The sequence below is a fragment of the Somniosus microcephalus genome, chromosome 7 (assembly GCF_052327205.1).
Source record: "Somniosus microcephalus isolate GS21.2 chromosome 7, FLI_Smic_1.0, whole genome shotgun sequence".
In the NCBI taxonomy this organism is placed as follows: domain Eukaryota; kingdom Metazoa; phylum Chordata; class Chondrichthyes; order Squaliformes; family Somniosidae; genus Somniosus; species Somniosus microcephalus.
The window spans coordinates 243198768-243222315 of NC_140993.1; the positions used below are offsets into that span (position 1 = coordinate 243198768).

At 48.4% G+C, this 23548-nt stretch overlaps 1 protein-coding gene across 24 annotated transcripts in view; it reads left to right on the forward strand.

Moving 5' to 3' along the window:
- The window catches only part of cyribb (CYFIP related Rac1 interactor Bb), a 210522-nt gene that overhangs the window by 46532 nt on the left and 140442 nt on the right, over positions 1-23548 (forward strand). The window lies entirely within an intron of this gene.

Below are 23548 nucleotides of genomic sequence, written 5' to 3' on the forward strand. Positions count from 1 at the left end.
CCAGCTGGGCCCCCCCCCCGAGGATCGCGAGTGCAGGCAAAAGAGCCCGGCACCAAGGAGAAGTGCCGGGCTCTTGGAACGCAGCTGGCACTCCGCGGGGGGGGTTCAGGAGGCCGGGGGTGGGAGCGCAGGCAGGTGCTGGCAGGCGGCCAACAACAAAAATGGCCGCCCCGCACCTCTCTTTTAATTTGCGCCTCCCCGGCTGCAGGTAGGCCCCCCCTGAACCGGTCGGACATAGCGTCCGGCGGTAAATCAGGGGGCGCTTCCAAATATCGTGGCCGGGGCACTGCGCACACCGATGACATCATCGGTAGCGGTGCAGCGTTAACGGCTAGCGCCACCACTAGCGTCCCGTGGAATTTAGCGGGAGGCGTGGACAGTGCCGTGCCCGGGCGTCAGTTGGCTTGCGACCCACTTAGCGCCCACTTAAGGTGCTAACGGGTGGCGCAGCCAACTGAATTTCCCCCCGTGTCTTTGTCATGGGTTGATGTGAGGTAATGTGAAAGGTTTCTTCCCCTGATTCAGTAGGCCAATTGCATTGAGATTTACAATTGTAGTGTGAACCACCCATTCATGCAGCATTCCTAGCTAATTTAAAAAAAATGTGTATTTTAAAATAATAGTGTTCAAAAGTATACAAATTGTTCTTGTATCACATACTTAGCCTACAATAAGATCAATCTGCTTAAGTATACGCAGACTCATCATCAATATCATTCAGTGCTTAACTTCAAGTGACTCAATATATTTACAGTCTATAACCGTAGCCATTTACATTCTCGGGACAAAATGGTTGAAGAGTATTTAAATTGGCTAGTTCTCTGGAAAAGAAATACAGGTTTAAGTCACTGTACCTACATTTTTTAAATGTATATCCTGCTGGCAGGTTTTAAATGAAATTGTGATACAAGGTTAATTTCTGCAGATATTTACTGAGTTTTTATTGAATGGTTATGTAAATCAACATGTTAGTATAACTTTCATACTTTTGATTATCATTCAGTAGTTTCACATTTAAATATCTCTTCTGTTCCCCATTATCACCAGAAATTACTGGGCACGTGTGTAGCTCAGCAGCACTATCTAGTGGCAAATGCAGAGTGCATTGTACTGAATGTTCTTAGGACTGTAATATTTTAACGGCATTATATCTGCAACTACATAAGATTACCGCTTGCCCTCTGTTTTAGACATTTGCTTACTGTGAAAAGGGATGAATTTGGTAAAGCCTTTATCTTTGGTAGTTTTGCAGTCTGGATAGCAGCACCGTGTTAAATTCATTAGCTTAAGTATTCAGAGCTCAAGATGATGCTGTGTTCAGCTTGGTAGGGATGGACTTTCTGGATTAAGGATCCTTAGATTATTATCTAGTATTTGGTAATACTTTGTGATTAAGTTGGTTTTCAATTAAAAAAAAAGACTTCCATTTTATATAGCGCCTTTCATTACCTCTGGACGTCCCAAAGCGCTTTACAGCCCTTTGAAATGTCGTCACTGTTGTAATTATTCAGTTGATCAGAGCAGTACTTACAGCTTGACCAATATGTCATTGCAGCAAGTGTAACATACATTAAATCAGGATTTATGGTTGTATTTTGGATAGCTGCATGTGGAAAAACCTTGCACAAATGGCTTTGCTCAATTTTGTAGTTGGTAAATATAAGTACCTCAGTCACTGGAAGCAGGATAAGAAATTGTTTTGGCTATTGTGACTAACTTTCATCAGGTACCCTAAGGCAATGCTAAATTAATACACATACTGACTCTTAAAAAGGGATGCATTCTTGAGGAAACCTCAAACTTGTCTGTACATTTCTGTGGGAGACTTTATGAATTGTAAAAACGTACAATGTAAGCTTAAATTATGCTGATGCAACTCTGATTTTAAAAAAAAACTCTGAACTTCCATAATGCTCTAAGTTTATCCAGTGAGTAGATGAGCCAGACAGAAGAAAAGTCTCAGATTAAACCCCTGGTCAGTGAAAATTAGTAAATGCCGCATGGAGGTGGGGAAGGGAGACAGTGATTGGGCTGCTGCAATTGGCCTAAATTCCCCTGGATTACAGAGAGGGATAATTAGATAGTGTTCCTTGGTCTTGAATTTATAACAACAACAACAACTTGTATTTATCCTATGAACACTGCTGGAAGTCCATGTGTGGATGCTGAGTGAGGACAGAACTGAGTTTGGCTTTGATGCACTCTTTCTTCCTCCTCACACTCGTCCCTCTCTCTTTCCCCCACTTCCACAACCAGCCAAATAAAAACTTGAATAATGTGCTTCTGTTCTTTGTTGGGACTTGTATATGAAGGTTAAGAAGGCAAATGGTATGTTGGCCTTCGTAGCGAGAGGGTTTGAGTACAGGAACAAGGATGTCTTGCTGCAGTTGTACAGGGCCTTGGTGAGACCGCACCTTGAGTACAGGAAACTTTGGTTTATCCGGAGGTTAACTGTCCAGAATGCTCGAGCCACCGGCAAAAATCAGGAGCCGTTTTGTTAGTTTTTTTTCCTTTTCGTTGCTTTTTTTTCACCAGTCAGGCTCTGCAAGGTCTCGCTGAAGCTGTTGCTAAGCTACAGAGACGCTTGCAAGGTACGGCCGACTGTTTAGAAGCTGTTGAGCAACAGGGTTTGTTGCCAGATACGGAGCTCAAAATCTCCGTATGTTTCAACATTAGCGCTGGTTTGTCCGGCAGTTTTGATGGGACGGCAACAGCTTGGTCCCGTCGGTGCCGGATAGCACAAAGTTTCCTGTATTGTGTGCAGTTTTGGTCACCTTATCTGAGGAAGGATGTTCGTGCCATGGAGGGAGTGCAGCGAAGATTCACCAGACTGATACCTGGGATGGCAGGAATGACGTATGAGGAGAGATTGAGTCGATTGGGCTTATACTCGCTGGAGTTTAGAAGAATGAGAGGGGATCTCATTGAAACTTATAAAATTCTAACAGGACTAGACAGACTTGATGCAGGAAGGATGTTCCCGATGGCGGGGGAGTCCAGAACCAGGGGTCACAGTCTAAAGATAAGGGGTAAGCCATTTAGGACAGAGATGAGGAGCAATTTCTTCACCCAGAGAGTGGTGAACCTGTGGAATTCTCTACCACAGAAGGCAGTTGAGGCCAATTCATTAAATATATTCAAGAAGGAGTTAGATATATTTCTTAAGGCTAAAAGGATCAAGGGATACGGGGAGAAGGCAGGGACAGGGTACTGAATTTGGATGATCAGCCATGATCTCATTGAATGGCGGAGCAGGCTCGAGGGGCCGAATGGCCTACTCCTGCTCCTATCTTCTATGTTTCTATGAATAATCACTTATGCAAAGTACTTAAAGGTGGCTGCTGCCAATGGGACTTTAACCCAAGAAGATCTTGCAAGGGGGAAAGCGCCATGTTGGCATGGTTCAGTATCAATTTGTTGTGTGGGGGGGGTAATGTTTATTTTGTATTTTTCTCTGTTAAAATTTGAGCATTTTTCTAACGCTTGTCACAGTTTGAAGGCTGTTTCAAGTATTCTGTGACCCAAATACTTTACTGTTTGGGTCAGCATGCTCAAGTTTAACAGTTAACCCTTAATTGTGGTACATGGCTCATAGCCCATGGCCCACCATGTTCTTCTGTCTCTTCCAAAAGCTGCCAAACCAATATGTTTGTCCAAATTATTTGGGTAGGTTGATTTACAGGTTCAATGATGCATAGCAGCAATGAGAGACCGCAAGATACAGAATCAGTATAATATTTAAAACAGTAAAAATAGAATTAACACACAAGGAGTTAAGATTTTTATTGGGCATAAAAAAGAAAAGAAAGACTTGCATTTATATAGTGCCTTTCATGACCTCAGGACATCCCAAAGCGCACTACAGCCAATGAAGTACATTTTGAAGTGTAGTCACTGTTGCAATGTAGGATTTTGAATGAAGCAGGTCTGTCTCTTAATAGACATCCCGGATATGATGTGCATGCATGGCATACATTCCAGTTCAACTAAGGAGTTCAGGGTGTCTACAATAACTGAAGTTGAGCGAAGAGGGCTGTAATTTAGATCATGGGACATCTTTGTTACAACATGTTTCTTGACATAAACAGAGCTTAGCATATCTCATACCTTGTGAGTTGAGGTGATAATGTTTGGATCCTTGCTGTTTCCTCCATACATTTTCCTTAATGGTGTATTCCACTGCCTGTCGATCTGTGTATGTTAACATTTCAAATAAGTTATTACAGCCATACAGTAAATATTTAGAATTAATTAGGAGAAGTTGCAACAGAGAGAGCGAGACCGAGAAGACAAGAAGTAGACAAAGGCATTGAACCAAACAAAACCCATTTAGAACAGAAGTTTCCCATTAACTATGCTGACAAGGTTTGATTGCATGCATCTAATTATGTACATTGGTCATATCTACCACGGAACAATGGAATCCCCCTGGAGAAGTAGCTAGCTAAAGCCAATTTTTGCATCAAATTACATGACAACGAAATACAGAAATCTCCCTATTATGCACTTCCTTTCCCTGACAAGTGATCAACTCTAATCTTTTCCACTATCATTCCATGCACCTGGCTACTAGGAGGTTTGTGAGAATAGTCGAGGGTTGCTTTTCCTTGCCACTGAGAAAACAAATTATGATGTTTGGCACTTTGCTCTCGTGCATGGTTGGAGAATAGTCCGCAGCTTAGAGATAAAAATTGATTGTAGACAAACAAATGTAAGATAATCTAATACAATAGCAAAATACTGCGGATGCTGGAAATCTGAAACAACAACTCTGTTTCTCTCTCCACGATGCTGCCTGACCTCCTGAGTGTTTCCAGTATTTTCTGTTGTTGCTTTTGAAAGATAATCTAAGGTGGAGGAACAAGGCCCACAGTGTAGGACACCACCACAATTGGAGAGCAAAAAGAGACCAGGCGAAACAGAAAGTAATGGCCCTGAATTCGCGGTCGGCGGCATGGCTAAGGAGTACGCCACCGACATCCGAACAAAATCCGCACTTATCTCGTGTGAATCCCCCCTTTTGTGAAGTTGGTTTCAGACGCTGCAGAGATCTGCGCAGCGTAGTGGCCCGCGGATCCCAGGGACGCACCGTTGTGCGTATGCAAACCGCGGGGTGGTGCTCCTTTCACTTCCTGACTCTTAGCCAATCAGGCAACAGAGAAATCTCCGATAGGACAGCATTAAGCGTTACAGAAAGTCCATCTAAGCAGCTGACCTTGTTTTATTTTTACTATTCCCACTGCACTGTCCAAGAGATTGCTTCAGCATCTTTCTTCCATCGTATTCGTTTTGATAAATTAAACAATTTGGTGTCGGCCTTCGGCTTTTAAATCCTGACTATTTAAAAAAAAAAAAACTCATTTAAAATAATTTAGCAGCCAGAAATGCTATTTTATTAATAAATTATGAGCATTATAATAGTATTTAACACACAAACCAAGAGTTCAACGTTAATAGAATTCAATCAAACACTGAAAGGTCTTGAGATACTTTTTCTGAAGGTGTCCTTAAAACCATAAAACTCGATTAGGATGCTTTTTATGGGCTGTACCCAACTCAAAATTGTACATTTCTCCTGCTCTCCCTCACCTTACGCTGTGTAACAGGCTCCTGTGCCTGTTTGCACCAGCTGTAAAAATGTTCAGGGTAATTAATCTGCAGTAGGCAGGCAATTGGCTCAACATTTTGCCAGCACGTTGATTTCAATGGGTACGTGAAACATGCGGCAAAGCTGACACGGAGTCGGAACTTGACAGATTGCAAGTTCAGGATTTGGCGTGTGCGCAAGTGCATGCAGAGATTCCGAACTTGCGGTCAATTTCAAAGGTGGTATGAAGTTGTACTCTGAGTTGCCGTCACAGTGACCGCGAATTCAGGGCCAATGATTTGATACCATGTTGTTGCTTATTGGACTACCTGTACACTTGACTTTAACAGCGAAGAGTTGAAGAGCTGTTTTGTGGAGCCTAGAAAGCTAAATCAAACTGAACTGAAGCCCTATAACTATATATATAGATTTATCTGGCCTGTTTCTGTGCTGTAATTCGATGTATCTTGTTCCTGTGGATGTGCAAAAGGCACCAAGTACGCCTCTAATGTCACCAGTTCCTAAAACTCAATCTCCCAAATTACACACACTGCTGCTGGGCAGCTCAGTCCCCTAAGTGCTTGTGGTCTGGTCCTTAGCTGCCCCGCATAACTTGTGGCTGGAAGTGAAAACTAGAAGCTCACATCCCATACACAGCCTACTATACATGCAACTTCAAAAGAGATTCCAAGAACGGCAGAAGTACCCTGTTATCACTGCAGCTCTTTCTTTCTGGAGCCAGGTCTGTGCCTTCCTAAAGATTCTATCGAGCCTCTCTGAAGTATGGCAAAATGGTGAGCTCCCATGAAGACTTACCTCAGATGAATGCAGAGTCTGACGTGAGATTTAGCAGATTAAGCAAGCCTATCCTTGAGGACCAGATCATGCCTCTGCACCAGCTAACTGACACATTTCACCTTGCCCAACAGGACCAATACCACTATCTTCAGATGAAACAGTACTTCCACAATTCTGCAATACTTTGCAAACTTCAATGTGCACCAACACTCTTGAAACTTTTTTTCCTCTACTCCAAACAGTGTCTCACAGACACTTTTCCACCCTGTGTACCATCACTGCCTTCTGGACCAAAGACAACAGAAATCCTGAAGATTGCCTGTAACCATGACTAGGCCGATTGTTAAGGGTGGAGGAATGGTGGAGATATTGAATTAGACCTTAAAACACCACCACCTGCAGCAAAGTGCAGGAAGGCCAGTTCAAAAGCATACATTATATGTACTGCGCCCCATATGTGCTCCACAATTTCCATCCCTCATGATCTGGTCCTCAAGGATGAGCTTGCCTAATCTGCTAAATCTCTTGTCAGATGACCGATGAGGGTCTGCAGCCTGAAGAACATCCATCTCCACATATTCTGGACAGGAGTTCAGGAGATCGCCAGGAATATGACTGGTTGAACGATCACAGATGACCCAGCCCAGTCATTGCTTGTCCTGCCCACTGGAGAGAAAGGGTCCCCCTGCAACAAGCAGGCTTCCAGTTGATGAGAGTGATTTTTGACCTCTTTCCTGGAGTCAAGAAGTACCAGGCACTCTGGGGCCCATTGTAGGAGACACAGACTGCCTCTTAAGTGCCACAAGCCACCCACTGGCCATGATCACCACTATTAAGGACCTCTCCCTAAATCTAACTAACCCTAGAACTCGGGTTCTAACAAGCTGGTTGGCCCCTCAACCCACATTACTTCCAGTGCAAGCAGTCTGATGTGGTGGTAAATTCCTGTTTGCAGGCACCATGCAATCAAGAATGTGCAGTGATTCCATAAACCAAGTATAGGACTATCCACTCCTATAAAATGTGTATGATTATACATCTAAATATACATTGACCTCATAAATATCTGTACCCTCAATCACATAATAGCTTCATAAAATGTATGAATGTACACTGCATGTATAACAACATTTATATAGCGCCTTTAATGTAGTAAAACGTCCCAAGGCGCTTCACATGAGCGTCATCAACAAAATTTGACACTGCGCCACATGAGATATATGAGAGGTGACCAAAAGCTTGGTCAAAGAGGTTGGTTTTAAGCAGCATCTTAAAGGGGAAGAGGGGTTTAGGTTGGGAATTCCAGAGCTTGGCAGCTAAAGGTACAGTTGTCAATGGTGGAGCGAAGAAAATCGGGGATATGCAAAAGGCCAGAATTGGAGGAGTGCAGAGATCTTGGAGGCTTGTAGGTCTGGAGGAGGTTACAGAGACAGGGAGAGGTGAGGGATTTGAAAACAAGGATGAGAATTTTTAAGTCTGGGTGTTGCTGGACTGGGAGCCAATGTATGTCAGCGAGCACAGGGATGATGGGTGAACAGGACTTGGTGTGGTTCATAAAACAGGAACAGCTTCATAAAATGCAAATATAAATTCTTGAATGCAATAAAAAAGTGGGAAAAATTTCTTTTAAAAGATGCTGTTAATCAATAGGTTTTTATTTTGTAAGTTTGAAATTGAATTAACTTTAATTTTACTTTTATTGAGTAAAATGTTATGCTCACAGTACTTGCTCTTAGTTGTATTCTCCTTTTAGAACCAATATATTTGTCATGTAAATAGGGAAGTTAATTGAATAAATGTTCCAAAATGTAGTTGACAAAACCACATTCAACAACGAGAGATTATCTACTCTGGTATCTTTGCATGTTTTAATTTAAATCAGATTGACTGATGCAGTTCATGTCAGTAATGCAAGAATAACATTGGCATTAGATTCCAATTAAAATGTTTTATCTTTCTACCTTTTGGTGAAGTTTTAGCTTTTAATAAATATGCAGCATCTATGTTGTCTTGACATTGAAAGGTTTTCATCACCGCTAAAGTGACCTACGAATTGGATTCTCCTTCCCTGTGTGAAATTTGAAGTGCTGTTAATTCACATTTTGTCAGGTCTGGCATGTAAGCATTTAAAATGGTATATTCAGCAGGTTTTCTGAAAGAATAAGTGTAATTTGGTCTCCTACTTTTCTAACTAGTTTATTGTCAAAGCGACAATCGAGTTCAGCTTCTTGGTACCTGGGTCAGTGTGAAATGGAGCAGTTGCAGATGCTGATATCAATGAGGCAGTAGACGCCTGATACGTCAGAGACCTTCCTGTTTTCCTTTTTCAGCTTTGACTATTTCCCTGTTTTCAAACAGAATATTTCCTTTTTTTATGCCGTACAGTTCCTTTTTCTACATAAAATACTTATAAATGTTGTGAGAATGTTCCCCGTATGTGTTATACTGTCATCATGAAAATAACTATGAATATTTTTTAGATGGTAATGGTAGTTCTACCTGCAAGCAAGTTATACTATACAGAGTACTTTTGCGAGTCTGATTTGAAGTTTGGGGTTTGAAGGCCAAAATCTAGATCCCTAGGAGTCCCTGTGAGAAACATTTTAATTTATACAATTGCCAAATTTACTTTTTTCTGAAGCGAATTTTTCCAGTGCATCTTCATAGCACTGTACGCGCATTTGAGCGTCTTTCTTATCCAGCTGTTAAAAGTTTTAGAGTCTGAACCTCCAAGTTATCTGAAGTTCTACTTGTTTTCACAGAAACTTCTGTAGTTGCATAAGGCAAGTTGGGAACAGTGTGAATATCAGAAACAATGGCTGTAGTCATCAGTTGGCAATTCAGTGTTAGGATATGTGGCATTCAGTGTTAGGATATGTGAGAGAATGCTTGATTAGTGAGTGTAAATAGGCAGGGAGAGTAGAGCCACACAATGTATTCACATTATTCAACCAGACACCATGTGTCTCTTTTTCTTGATTTGACCTTGTTGTTTTTAATCGGTTTACCCTGTGCATACCCTAGGATGCTAAAGCCATTAATAAACCATGATACAGGACTAGTTTAATAATTCTTTGGTTAGAGAATACATGATTTTTAACTAAAATTTGTGGTTTCTTGGCTGCTCAGTTCTCAGTTTATTCTGGTAGTAAATATCTGTAAATAACCTGGTTACTTTTGGAACTGGCCTGGAACTATTACAGTTCTAAAGTGTATTTGTCGCTACGTTTGGGCTTCCCCCAGGTCAACAGCAGTGGTTTGTATGTATTTATATACCTGTAGCATCCTTAACATAAAATGGAAGCTTAACAAATACCATGTAAAGATGAGCATGGGGGCAGAGGGGCTGGTGCTAAAATTCAACTTCGGTGGGGGCACTAAAAGTGTGATAGCGGATTGGCAACCCTTTATATCCAGCTGAATTAAAATCAATGGAAAGGGAAATCGGGCAGGGTGTGTAATGGGTGGTCAATCTGCCATCAACATTTTTACGCCCCTGCTGAAGTTGAATTTTAACCCCATAAGTAGCAGTGCTTATCCTTGCATGGTATTTGTTAATGATGGACAGCATACAGGAAATAGAAGGGTAAACCCTGAGAATGAGTAAGAAATTGGGTGACATGTAGGACACGATGGCCTAGAAATTTGGTTGGTAGCGCCGGCGATTAGCGCCTAAAGAGCCCGAGAATTGGGGCGTTACCCAATTTTCGGCCGGGCGCAGTGAATATAGCACCACCTCCCATATTGAGTATCCTTTTAGCGCCGGTGCTAACTCTTTGCGCGCGCCGCGGGCGCAGGCAGATCATGATGTCATTTCAGTGTGCAACGCCTTTTTGGCGCCCCGGACCGGATATTCGGTGGCACCCGCAACCTTTCCGCCTGGCGCTATTAGTGACAGTTGGATGGAGCGTTCCCAGGCCCTTCTCAGACTCGGGGGGCGCTATTTAAAGGGGACAGCACTAGTATAAATGCTGCAGCCATTTGGGCTGGCCATTCTGATCGTTGCTGGAGCGAGTTGCTGACCTTCTGTTGGACAGTAATTTTCTCATTGAGCCTTTGGAGGCACTGGCACTGGCAGCTTGAGGGCCCGGCTCCCGAGCTGGTGATGCAGCATCTGAAAGCAGAGAGGTGGAAGAGTGGCTTTAGCAAAAGGACAGCTTGGCAGCAAGGGATGCCCGATTGCGGCAGGCTATGACATGGGTCCACAGTGAGAAAGCATGGGGGGGAACAAGTGGAAGGAGACAGTTGTAAAAGGTGAGAACCTTACCATCGCTGTCGACAATGGGGTCGGCAGCTGCAGTGGTTACAGGACCACTCAGACGTCCTCCAAGAATCTGGTGGACTCTCTCCTTGAGATCCGTGAGAGTGACCACTTGTGGAGGTCCTCCACCGGTGCAAAGCTGGTCTTTGCCAATCCTCGCCAGCTTGGACTGCAGGGGAAAGGAGGGGAAGTTATGTTACCTGATGCCCTGAGTGATCATCTCATGCCCCCATGGTGGAAGAGCCCTTATATGATGCCCTGAGTGAACATCTCATGCCCCCCATGGGGTGGTAGAGCACTTAACATGATGCCTTGAGTCAAATGTGCATGTGTGTGCCCAGAAAGGGCCATGGGTGCTTGCTGGCAGATGGCCAATGGGGCACAGGCTACCCTGTAGCCATAAAGTCAGGTGCAAATGAAGGGATGCAGAAGTTTGCAGAAACAACACCCACCCTCACGACCCGAGTGAGGTCGTTGAATTTCTTTCTGCATTGGACAGGGCTCCTGGTCAACATGCTGCTGGAGTTGACCCTCTGGCATTCATCCCTCCAAGCTCGTCAGTAGTCCTTATGATTCGGCCTCCTGCCATTGTCTGGGTAGAGAACATCTCGCCGGCGCTCCACTGCGGCCACCAATTGCTCCAGAGCCTCATTGGTGAAGCGCTCTGCTCTCTGTCTCACCTTCTCCATCTGGTCCAAGTTTTTAGCGCCAGAGAAGGGCCTGCGCCGATACTGAGGCCTGCAAGGCGCAGAATGTGGATGCTGAAGCTGACTGACCCACCCCTATAAGAGCTGGCCGGTGCCTGGAAGTCTCGTGGTCATCAGTAATTGAGAGCACCTGCGCTGCGCCCGTCCGCTCCGATATTGGGTTGCGCCGGAAGTTTAGCTCCTTAGGAGTCCCGTGTAACGCCTGAATTCGCGCCTCAATCACCTTTAGGGGCGATGCAACCCAATATCGCGCCAGGTGGTGATAAGTTGCGTCTGGCTATAAACTTTGTGCTTCACCAGTTCTAACGCCTCAAGCGGGGCTATACCCAATTTCTAGGCCGATGAATATTCATTAGAGGAATGATGTCAGGGTTGGGAGCAGTAGGAGTGGGGTGCCCAGTGTTAGGAACATTACTTTTTCTACTTTCAAAAATTGCTTGGATTCAGATACCCAATGCAAATGGGCAAATTTGCAGATGCTACCAAAGTAGTAGGGACAGCTCAGAAATTACAAAATAAGTTGCCATAATATGTAAGTGGGCAGAGCAGTGGCTGAAGAAATTTAAGGAAGACCAATATGAGGCATTGCACATAGGAAGGAAGAAAAATAAATAGTACTCAATCCCTGAATGGTGTTGAAATAGCTAAGGATGAAGCCAAAAGCAAATTAGTTGGTAGTCTCAGTAGACTCTATGTTCAACACATGCAACCAGTGCAGAACAGCAATCAGAGAAGCCAATAGAATGCTGAACTGTATAGCCGAAACAGCTGAATAGAAGTTAGAGAAAGTAATTACCAAACTGTATATAGTGCTCTAGTTTCTGAGTTACTTGAGTACTGTGTCCAATTCTGGCATCGAGACACACAGGAGATATTCAGGCACTTGAGACAGTGTAGAAAAGAGACATAGGTTAGGTTGACTCTTGCTGTCGGAGTCTTGAGCTGGGGGAAAAGATTCTTTGCCCTTCTAAATCTGAAATAATCCTGAGAGCCTATATTGAAAATGTATAGTTCACGTCTGATACATGAATAAAAATTACTTTTGTTGTTTGACCAAAAACAATCCATCAGTTCTAGAACCAAGTGCTTTGTAAAAAGGTGTGTTGTTTATTGGCATGAATTCACTCATTAATTTTATTATTCAAACTTCCATCCTAATGATCCCCTTTCCAGCAAACGGTAAACTTAATGGGAAAGGACAAACGAGGTGTCCTTTATCCATGCCTGAAGCAGGTGTTAATTCATTTGCATATGCAAATAAGGGGCCTAATGCCAGCTTCAGGTCCCTGTTACAACATTGGCTTTCTCTGAGTAAACCGAGTCTAAACACCGTGTGAGTAAACCAAGTCTAAACATGTAATGTATGTACCTTTAAGGGGGGAACTACTTTCTACAGCTCATGTATACTGTAGTACCGGCAGTGACCACACCTGTATATAGCCCTGAGTAGTAATCTGTTTGTTCAGTTGCAGTTTGAACCACGTTGAGTAAACACCTGTTGTACCGTTCTCTGCAGTCCTTTTCTTATTATTACACGGACGTAACAGTGGCGACGAGCAAGTTCGAACCTACCTGCAACTCTGCATCACCTCCCAGGGATTCGCTCCTGGAGAACAGTGGAAGAAGGTCGAGTCCAGAAGCACGGGCGTCGACCACAGGCAACCGCCCAGTCATCCAGCGGAGATTTGAGCATCGCAGGGGAGGCTGTTGAGAGCCAGGCTTGGCTTTCCAGTCACGGTGGTCCAGCGAAACGGGCTGGCAACAGGTACTGCGCAGACCCTTCCTGGACAGCGACGGGCTAGAGCCCGACCGAGCGGCACAGAAAAAGGCCGAGCAGCGTCGATGGGGGAGAGAGGGCAGAGTGCACAGGGCGCAGCCGGTGTTTAGGACCGAGCGGCGTCAATGGGGGAGAGAGGCGAGAGAGAGCAGAGCGCAGCCGGTGTTCAAGGGCCGAGCAGCGTCAACGGGGGAGAGGCGCGCAGGAAAACGCGAGGCGCTGCCATTGCCACGAGGACCGCAGAGAGCGGCGTTGGCAGCAGCGCAGGAGCAGCGCGCGAAACCCACAGGGCGTCGCCATTTGCTACGAGGACCGCCGAGAGCGGCGTTGGCAGCAGCGCGGGAGACGCCATTTTAAGCCGCAGCGGGGAAGAAAGGAAAGCGCGGGAGACGCCATTTTAAGCCAGTCTAACCGCACCCAAAAATGTCGAAGAGTGGCAGTATCACAGCGTTCGACAATGAAGTCGAAGATTGGACGACATATGTCGAACGCATAGAAGTATACTGCAAGGCGAATGAAGTGCCAGATGACAAGAAAGCGCTGGTATTGTTGAATTCAATGGGTGCAAAAACTCATTGGAGTTCAGAAGAATGAGAGGCGATCTTATTGAAACATATAAGATTGTGAAGGGGCTTGATCGGGTGGATGCGGTGAGGATGTTCCCAATGATGGGTGAAACTAGAACTAGGGGGCATAATCTTAGAATAAGGGGCTGCTCTTTCAAAACTGAGATGAGGAGAAACTTCTTCACTCAGAGGGTGGTAGGTTTGTGGAATTTGCTGCCCCAGAAAGCTGTGGAAGCTACATCATTAAATAAATTTAAAACAGAAATAGATAGTTTCCTAGAAGTAAAGGGAATTAAGGGTTACGGGGAGCGGGCAGGAAATTGGACATGAGTCTAGGTTTGGAATGGTCATGGCCCTGTGGGTAGTGGAGTGGGCCCAGGGGCCGTGTAGCCTGGTTCTGCTCCTACTGTGTTCTAATTCTGTGTTAGATTTCAGGAGATGGTTTTGTTCCTGTTCCTGGCTGGGGTGGAGATCGCCTTTACAGAAGGTAAGTACTGTAGAAAATATAGGGACAGAGTGATCTCCTGGACGAGTTTCGATCGCCTAGATGGGTCGGAGAGGAATTTCCCAGATTTTTTCTCCCAAATTGGCCATTGGGTTTTTTATCTGGTTTTTCGCCTCTCCCGGGAGATCACATGGGTTCGGGTAGATGGAGAGTGATAGAAGATTTGAGGTTAGGATCAGATCAGCCATGATCTTATTGAATGGTGGAGCAGGCTCAAGGGGCCGATTGGCCTACTCCTGCTCCTATTTCTTATGTTATGTTTTCTACGAAACCTAGTAACCCCAGAGAAGCCAGTAGAAAAGGATTTTGAAAACATAGTGTCAATCCTACAAGACCACTTAAACCCCACACCGCTGCTGATAGCAGAAAGATTTAAGTTTCACAAAAGGAACCAGCATAAAGATGAAAGTAATGCTGAGTATTTAACGGAACTGCGCAAGCTATCGCAACACTGCCAGTTTGGAACGGGACTAGCAGATACTTTAAGGGACAAGTTTGTGTGTGGGCTTCAAAGTGAAGGAACCCAGAAACGGCTTCTATCAGAAAAGGATCTTACGCTGGACAAGGCTTTCAGCATTGCAGTATCACACGAAGCAGCAGCATAGGGCGCTACAGAGATACAACGGAGACCGCAAGAATATGGCACAAATGAAATGTCATACGGAACAATGAAGTGCTATCGCTGCGGCAGAACAACACACGACCATAATGATTGCTGGTTCAAGGACAAAGTGTGCACAGTGTGGAAAAGTAGGACACATAGCAAGAGTCTGCAGGTCGGGAAAGAAAACCAGCAGCAAGAAATCTCCACAGAAGTACAAGAAGGTATATAAGGTGACGGAGAGTAGTTCAGACGAACAGAAGAGTGATACAGACTCCGGAAGCAAGGAGCTGGGTTGTCTGAAACTACATAATGTGATCAAAACGGAGGATCACCAAACTATCTGGGTCACGCTCAAGATAGCCGGAGTCCAAGTGAAAATGGAATTGGACACAGGATCAGCCCTAACAGTCATAAACTGAAGGGACTACAAGCGGCTATTCTCACATATACCCTTGAGAGATACAAAGATTGTCTTGAAGACGTACACGGGGCAAAAAGTTACCCCAAAGGAAAAATAAGGGTGAACGTTACATATAACGGCAAGGAAACACCAAAAATGGACCTATATGTATTGCCAGATGGAGGACCACCACTACTAGGACGTGAATGGATCCGGAAGATACAGCTAGATTGGCATTCCATACAAGCACTGACTGTAGATGCCAAAAAGGATGACGATGTCACACCTGGACGACTGTCAAAAATGCTAACTGACGCACAAGAAGTGTTCCAGCAGGGACTCGGAACACTAAAAGGCATAACAGCGACGATCAAAATAGAGGAAAATGCAAGCCCAAAGTTTTTTAAGGCCAGACCGGTGCCTTATGCGATCCGCCCAGCTGTCGAAGCAGAGCTGGAAGGTTTGGAATGTTTTGGCGTACTGTCCAAAGTGGACTGGAGCGAGTGGGCTACACCCATCATTCCTGTAATGAAGAGGTTGTTGAGTAATACGCCTGGGGAACCAAAGAAGGTTCGCATCTGTGGGGACTTTAAGGTGACAGTGAACCCAGTCCTTCACACTGTACAATATCCGCTTCCGCGGATTGAAGATATTTTCGCCTCGCTATCTGGAGGGAAACGCTTCACTAAGATTGATCTGGCCCAGGCGTACCTGCAAATGGAGGTAGAAGAAGCTTCGAAACAGTACCTCACGATCAACACTCATAAAGGTCTCTACCAATACAACCGGCTGGTGTTCGGGGTAGCATCAGCTCCGGCTATTTGGCAAAGGGCAATGGAACAAGTCCTGCAAGGGATTCCAGGGACCCAGTGTTATTTGGACGACATCCTGGTCACGGGCGAAAATGACAGTGATCACCTCGCCAACCTGGAGCAGGTGCTCACTAGATTGAAGGAATATGGGCTCCGAGCTAATCGCCACAAATGCGAGTTTTTCCAGAAGCAGATCTCTTATTGTGGCCACGTTATTGATAAAGAGGGGTTACATAAGTCCCCTGAAAAGATTGAGGCAGTAGTCAAGGCTCCAGCACCGGAAAATGTCACAAATTCGGCAAGAACGTATGGTAGTAGTTCACCAGCCCAAGGTCGTTCCTTGGGCTGGTGAACTACTACCATAAGTTCTTGCCGAATTTGTCTACCGTACTACACCCACTGAACACCCTACTGCAAACGGGGGTACCATGGAAGTGGAGTGACGAATGTAAATGAGCTTTCCAGAAGAGCAAAGCATTGATCACATCAAAAGAGGTGTTGGCTCATTTCAACCCAGCACTACCAATTCGGTTGGCGTGTGAGGCATCACCCGATGGCATTGGAGCGGTGCTGTCGCACAAATTCCCGGACGGCTCGGAGAGGCCAGTAACCTTTGCATCTCGGTCACTAACCTCAGCCGAGCGTAACTACGCCCAGATTGACAGGGAGGCCCTCAACCCAGTGTGGGGAGTGAAAAAGTTCAATCACTATCTGTACGGGCAGAAGTTCACCTTGCTGACTGACCACCAACCACTTGCCTCCATCTTTAATCCAAAGAAGGGCGTTCCAGTGATGACTGCGCAACGGCTACAAAGATGGTCCCTTTTTCTAGGGGTGCACCAATGTGAAATCGAGTATAAGGGCACGAAACAGCATGGAAACGCTGATGGGCTATCACGCCTGCCACTGCCTACTGCGGAGGAAGCACCAGCAGTGGATCCTGTCGAAATATTTCATTCGACTATAATTGAATGCTTGCCAGTAACTAACGCTGGTATAGAGAAGGAGACCCGAAATGACCCGACACTGTCTCGGGTATATGATTTGACGGTGAAGGGATGGCCAGCACATGGCGACTCACTGCCAGCATTCTCATCCAGAAGAGCCAGCATTCTCATCCAGAAGAGAACAGCTGTCAGTATGCCAGGGGACCTTGATGTGTGGATCCCGAGAGGTAATTCCACCCAAGTTAAGGGAGAGAGTGCTCAATGAGCTTCACGAAGGTCATCTGGGAGGGGTGAAAATGAAAAGCCTTGCTAGGGCTTATGTGTGGTGGCCGGGGATTGATCAGCAAATCGAGGACCTGACAAAGAGCTGCTCAGGATGCCAGAAGGTCCAAAATGCACCACCACATGCCCCTCTACACCCATGGGAGTGGCCCTCATCTCCATGGCAACAGGTGCATATTGATTTTGCTGGTCCATTCATGGACTCAATGTTTTTAATAGCCGTGGATGCGCACTCAAAATGGCCTGAGGTGATTAAAATGTCCCCCACCACCACGGAGAAAACTATTGCAGTCCTACGGACCATTTTTGCCAGGAACGGCTTGCCAGAGCAGATTTGCTCTGATAACGGACCACAGTTTGTGTCCGAAGAGTTTCAAAGATTTATGAAAAGGAATGGGGTAAGGCATTACACATCCGCCCCGTATCATCCAGCCACAAATGGATTGGCTGAGAGGTTCGTACAAACCTTTAAAAAAGCAGTAAAGGCCATGTGCGATGGCGACATTCCACTGCGGCATAAGGTGGACAATTTCCTGTTCGCCTACCGGAATGCGACACATGCAGTCACCAACCAGGCCCCAGCCATGATGCTCTTTAACCGAAGGTTGAGATCTTGTCTGGATTTGCTCAGACCAAATGTACGAAGAGATGTTGAGAGTAAGCAATTCCAGCACATCAATGAGAAGCCGACAAGGAGCTTCAATGTAGGGCAACCAGTCTTGGCCCGCGACTACCGAACAGAAATGGCAACTAGGAACGATATGCACACGGCAGGGCCCACTAATGTACACAGTGGACGTTGGGGAGAGCATCGTGAGACGCCATGCTGACCAGATCCTAGAGTCACAGGAACGAGTCAACCCCATGCCTCGCCCATACGTACCTGGTGATGAACCCGACGTACAGGTAGCATCTACCCCAGAAACAGTAGCATCGGAAGCTGATGAACCAACCGACGACAGGGGGCCAGAATCGCCTCCGCACCAAGAGCAAGACACTCGGGAAAGGCGCTATCCAGAAAGGATCAGGAAGCCTCCCCAAAGACTGCATTTATAAATAGACTATTTTCAGCTAATGTTGCATGTTAAAAGTGTTAATTGTAATTAGTTTGATACTTAATTGTTAAATGAGTGTTATGGTACTGTTAATCTAACAGGGGAGGAATTGTAATGTATGTACCTTTTTAAGGGGGGAACTACTTTCTGCAGCTCCTGTATACTGTAGTACTGGCAGTGACCACACCTGTATATAGCCCTGAGTAGTAATCTCTTTGTTCAGTTGCAGTTTGAACCACGTTGAGTAAACACCTGTTGTACCGTTCTCTGCAGTCCTTTTCTTATTATTACACGGACGTAACAAAACATCGTGTGAGTAAACCAAGTCTAAACACCGTGTGAGTAAACCGAGTCTAAACACTGTGTGAGTAAACCAAGTCTAAACATCGTGTTGTGGCGTTACCACATTGGGGAAACACTGTGTGTATGTAGATAAACCTGTATAATCCCCTTTTAACTGCTGTATTCCCCTCCCCCCGCAAGACAGTTGCAAGCTGAGAGGAATAAGGCATGTTCAGACTTGCCTGCTGCTGAGAGAAGGAAAACCAATCAGGTTCCAGCAGGCGACCAATCCATGAGTCATCACAAGTTCGCGGGCTTTACGAAAGCAGTACGGTATTGTGAGAGTTGGAGTAAAGACCTATTCCTTGTAGCTCGCTGTGTTGCCTATTTCTTTATGCGGGAGACTGTAGTCTCCCACATTGGCGACCCCGAATGTCGGCGGCCGAAGCCCCCGACTCACGTAGCCCTACAGAGGCCAGCAACGACCCGACGGCAACCAGCAGCAGCCCGATGTCGGCCGGCACCGCGTCCTTGGAGCTCCCTACCTTCTGGGAACACGGAGCTCCCTACCTTCTGGGAACACCAAGCACCAGCTTGGTTCGCGCACACGGAGGCCCAATTCACCCTTCGCAGGGTTCAAGACGATGAAGAAAGGTACCTCCACGTAGTCTCAGCACTAGCAAGCTCCACCGCCGCCGAAGTTCTCGACCTGCTGGGGAACCCACCACAGACCGGCAGGTACTCAACCATTAAGGGCCGCTTGCTGCAGGCTTACGGCCTGTCCGGGGAGGAGAGGGCCCGTAGGCTTCTTTCACTGCCAGGCCTCGGCGACTCTACCCCGACCCAGTTGATGAGCCGGATGCTTGCGCTCCTGGGCTCTGAACCGCAGTGCTTCTTGTTTTGGGCCCTTTTCCTCAGCCTGCTTCCTCAGCAGGTACAGACTGCCCTCGCGGGGTCCCCGATCACGGACTGCGTACAACTGGCAGCCGCTGCGGACACAGTCTTCGCCGTTGCCCAACTCGGCTGTGCAGCCGCGAGGCTCCCCGACACCACCGAGCACGCGACGCCACGCCAGGCCGCAGAACTATGCTACTACCACGTGCGTTTCGGCCACAAGGCCCAATGCTGCAGAGCACCCTGCTCTTTCGATCAAACCAAGATGGCCGCCCGGCCCAACGCGCCAGCCCCGCGCCGCCGTCTAGGCCCGCTCGACCGCACCCCCGCCGCCACGATGGCCATCGGCACCGCAGGTAAACTGCTGTACATAACCGACTCCCTTTCAGGGCGCAGATTCCTTTGCGACACCGGAGCCCATGCAGCATAATTCCTGCCTCCCAGCTCGACATCCAGGCAGGCTGCAGCGGCCCACCCCTCGTGGCAGCAAATGGCGCAGCCATCGCTACTTTTGGAAAGCGACGGGCCGAGGTTTGTTTCAACGGCCAGCGATTTACGTGGGATTTCGTGACGGCCTCGGTGGCACATCCCTTGCTGGGCGCCGATTTTCTTTGCGCCCACGGACTCCTGGTCGACGTCCGCGACAGGCGCCTGATCGACGCAGCAACTTTCGCTTCACTGGCCTGCCAGCAGAGCAACAGCCCGGCCCTCGTCGGGTCCTGCTCTGCCCCGGCGGATGACGACTATGCCCGCCTACTCGCAGATTTCCCGAGGCTCACACAACCGACCACCTCAGCCGCGGCAGCCAAGCATGGTGTCGAGCACCACATCGCCACTACGGGACCACCAGTGTTCGCCCGAGCCAGACGCCTGGACCCAGCTAAGATGGCGGTGGCCAAGGAAGAATTCGCCACGATGGAGAAACTGGGCCTCATCCGCCGCTCGAACAGCCCCTGGTCGTCCCCTCTCCACATTGTGCCCAAGCCGGGCGGTGGCTGGCGCCCCTGCGGCGACTACAGACGGCTCAACGACGCCACCACGCCCGATAGATACCCCATTCCGCACATCCAAGACTTCTCGGCACACTTAGCAGGAAAGTCCGTCTTTTCCAAGGTCGACATGATTCGCGGCTACCATCAGGTTCCCGTCCACCACGCAGACGTCCAGAAGACGGCGGTCATCACCCTCTTCGGACTGTTCGAGTTCCTGCGCATGCCCTTCGGGCTCAAGAACGCCGCACAAGCCTTCCAACGGCTCATGGATTCCGTCCTATGGGACCTGAGCTTCCTGTTCGTCTATCTGCACGATATCCTCGTGGCCAGCACCAGCAAGGCCGAGCACATCGTGCATTTGCGCTCTCTTTTCCAGCGCCTCAGCCAACACGGGCTAATTATCAACCCGGCCAAATGCCAGTTCGGAGCAGCCCAAATTGACTTTCTCGGCCACAGAATCTCACCAAGGGGAGCCATTCCCCTACCTTCCAAGGTGCAGGCGGTGGCGGACTTTCCCCAGCCCACCTCGGTCAAGGCGCTGCAGGAATTTTTGGGGATGGTCAATTTCTATCACCGTTTCGTGCCCAAGGCCGCCTCACTCATGCGCCCCCTCTACGAAGCCACCAGGGGCAAAATGGGCAAAGAGCAACTCACCTGGTCCAGCGAGATGGCGACAGCCTTCCACCAGACCAAAAGCGCCTTGGCCAACGCCACACTACTGGCCCACTCCATCCCGGGCGCCAAGACCGCCCTCACCACGGACGCCTCGGATTACGCCGTCGGCGCTGTCCAGCAACAGTGGGTTGAAGGCGCGTGGCAGCCACTGGCATTTTTCAGCCGACAGCTGCGCAAGAACGAGCAGGCCTACAGCACGTTCGACAGAGAGCTCCTGGCCCTGTTCCTGGCAATCCGGCACTTCCGTTTCCTCCTGGAAGGCCGGCCGTTTACCGCATTCGTGGACCACAAGCCGCTCACTTTCGCCATGGCCAAAGTAACCGAACCCTGGTCCGCGCGCCAACTCAACTTCATCTTGGAGTTCACCACGGACATCCGCCATGTCGCCGGCAAGGACAATTTGGTGGCCGACTGCCTATCCACACAGTGCACCTGGGCGTCGACTACGCCAGCATGGCGAGAGACCAGGCCGCCGACGCGGAGATCCAGGCCCTCGGGACGTCAACCACCAGCCTCACTCTGGCCGACATCCACTTCCACACAGCCGGCACAACCCTCCTGTGCGACGTCTCAGTCCCCTCGCCTAGGCCGGTCGTCCCATCTGCCTGGCGCAAGCGAGATTTCGACATCATCCACGGCCTCTCACATCCAGGGATGCGTGCGTCTCAGAAACTCATGTCCGCCAAGTTCGTCTGGCCTGGACTCCACAAGGATGTGAGAGACTGGACCAACACATGCGTGGCGTGTCAGCGCGCTAAGGTCCAGCAGCACACCAAGGCGCCATTGGAGTGTTTCCCGGTGCCCGAGAGGCGTTTCGACCACGTCCACGTCGATCTGGTAGGCCCCTTGCCGCCGTCGCACGGTTTCACACACCTCACGATCGTCGACCGCACCACCAGATGGCCCGAGGCGGTTCCCCTCGCCGCCACCACGACCGACGTCGCGCAAGCATTTGTCTCGACATGGGTGGCCCGGTTCGGCGTGCCGACCGACATATCCTCGGACAGAGGCCCCCAGTTCACCTCCCACTTGTGGAATGCCATCACCGCCGGCCTCGGCACCAAGTTGCACAGGACAACAGCCTACCACCCGCAGGCTAACGGGCTCTGCGAGCGCTTTCATCGTTCCTTGAAAGCCTCCCTCCGCGCCAGCCTGGCCGACACCAGCTGGATCGACAAACTACCCTGGGTCCTCCTGGGATTGCGCACCGCGCCCAAAGAGGACCTCCGCGCCTCCGCGGCCGAGATGGTCTACGGCCAACCGCTCAGAGTACCAGGCGACTTCCTCCCCCTGACAACGGAGCCATGGTCGGCCGCCAGACAGCTTTCCCTGCACCAGGACGCGGCCCAGCAATTCCGTCCAGTGCCCACTTCGCAACACGGCCTGCAGCCGTCCTACGTGCCTCGGGACTTACGACATGCGGAGTTCGTCTTCGTGCGCCGGGACGCGCACAGAGGCCCGCTGCAGGCACCATACACCGGCCCCTTCTCAGTATTGGAGACGGGGGACAAAGCTTTTCTTATCAACGTCGGCGGGAAGCCGGACCTTATTTCAGTAGACCGCCTCAAACCGGCGCACCTGGACCTCAGCTTCCCGTTTTGTCCGGCTCTTCCCCCACAGCGGGGCAGACCTCCTGCATTGGCGGCGGCCCCACAAGAGGACCAAGACACGCCAGAACCTTACTTCCCGGCCACCGCCCCACCTTCGCCGGCAGCCCGTCCAGCCAGCCCACCGCCAGACCAGCCGACGAACCAACCGGCCGACCTCCCAGACAGCCCTCCTCACATGCCAGATGGCTACTACAGCCGCTACGGCCGTTTGGTCAAACCTCCGCAGAGACTGACTTTTACAGTTAACGAGGATTCTGGGGGGGGGGGCGTATGTGGCGTTACCACATTGGGGAAACACTGTGTATGTAGATAAACCTGTATAATTCCCTTTTAACTGCTGTATTTCCCCTCCCCCCGCAAGACAGTTGCAAGCTGAGAGGAATAAGGCATGTTCAGACTTGCCTGCTGCGGAGAGAAGGAAAACCAATCAGGTTCCAGCAGGTGACCAATCCATGAGTCATCACAGGTTCGCGGGCTTTACGAAAGCAGTACGGTATTGTGAGAGTTGGAGTAAAGACCTATTCCTTGTAGCTCGCTGTGTTGCCTATTTTTTTACGCGGGAGACTGTAGTCTCCCACAGTGTGAGTAAAAAAAGGTAAGTACATGCCACCGTTTCCGTTCCTGACATCCCTGACCCCCTACATCCAGGCCCTGGCCTCGACCTCCGATCTCCCTCCCGAACCCCCGACTCCTTATGTCTTCTTCCCGAGGCCCCCAATCTACCTACCTGTGAGCTGCTGTGCTAGCTTGGTGGATTTACCTGATGCTCCTATCACAGTGCTGGCTTCATGATG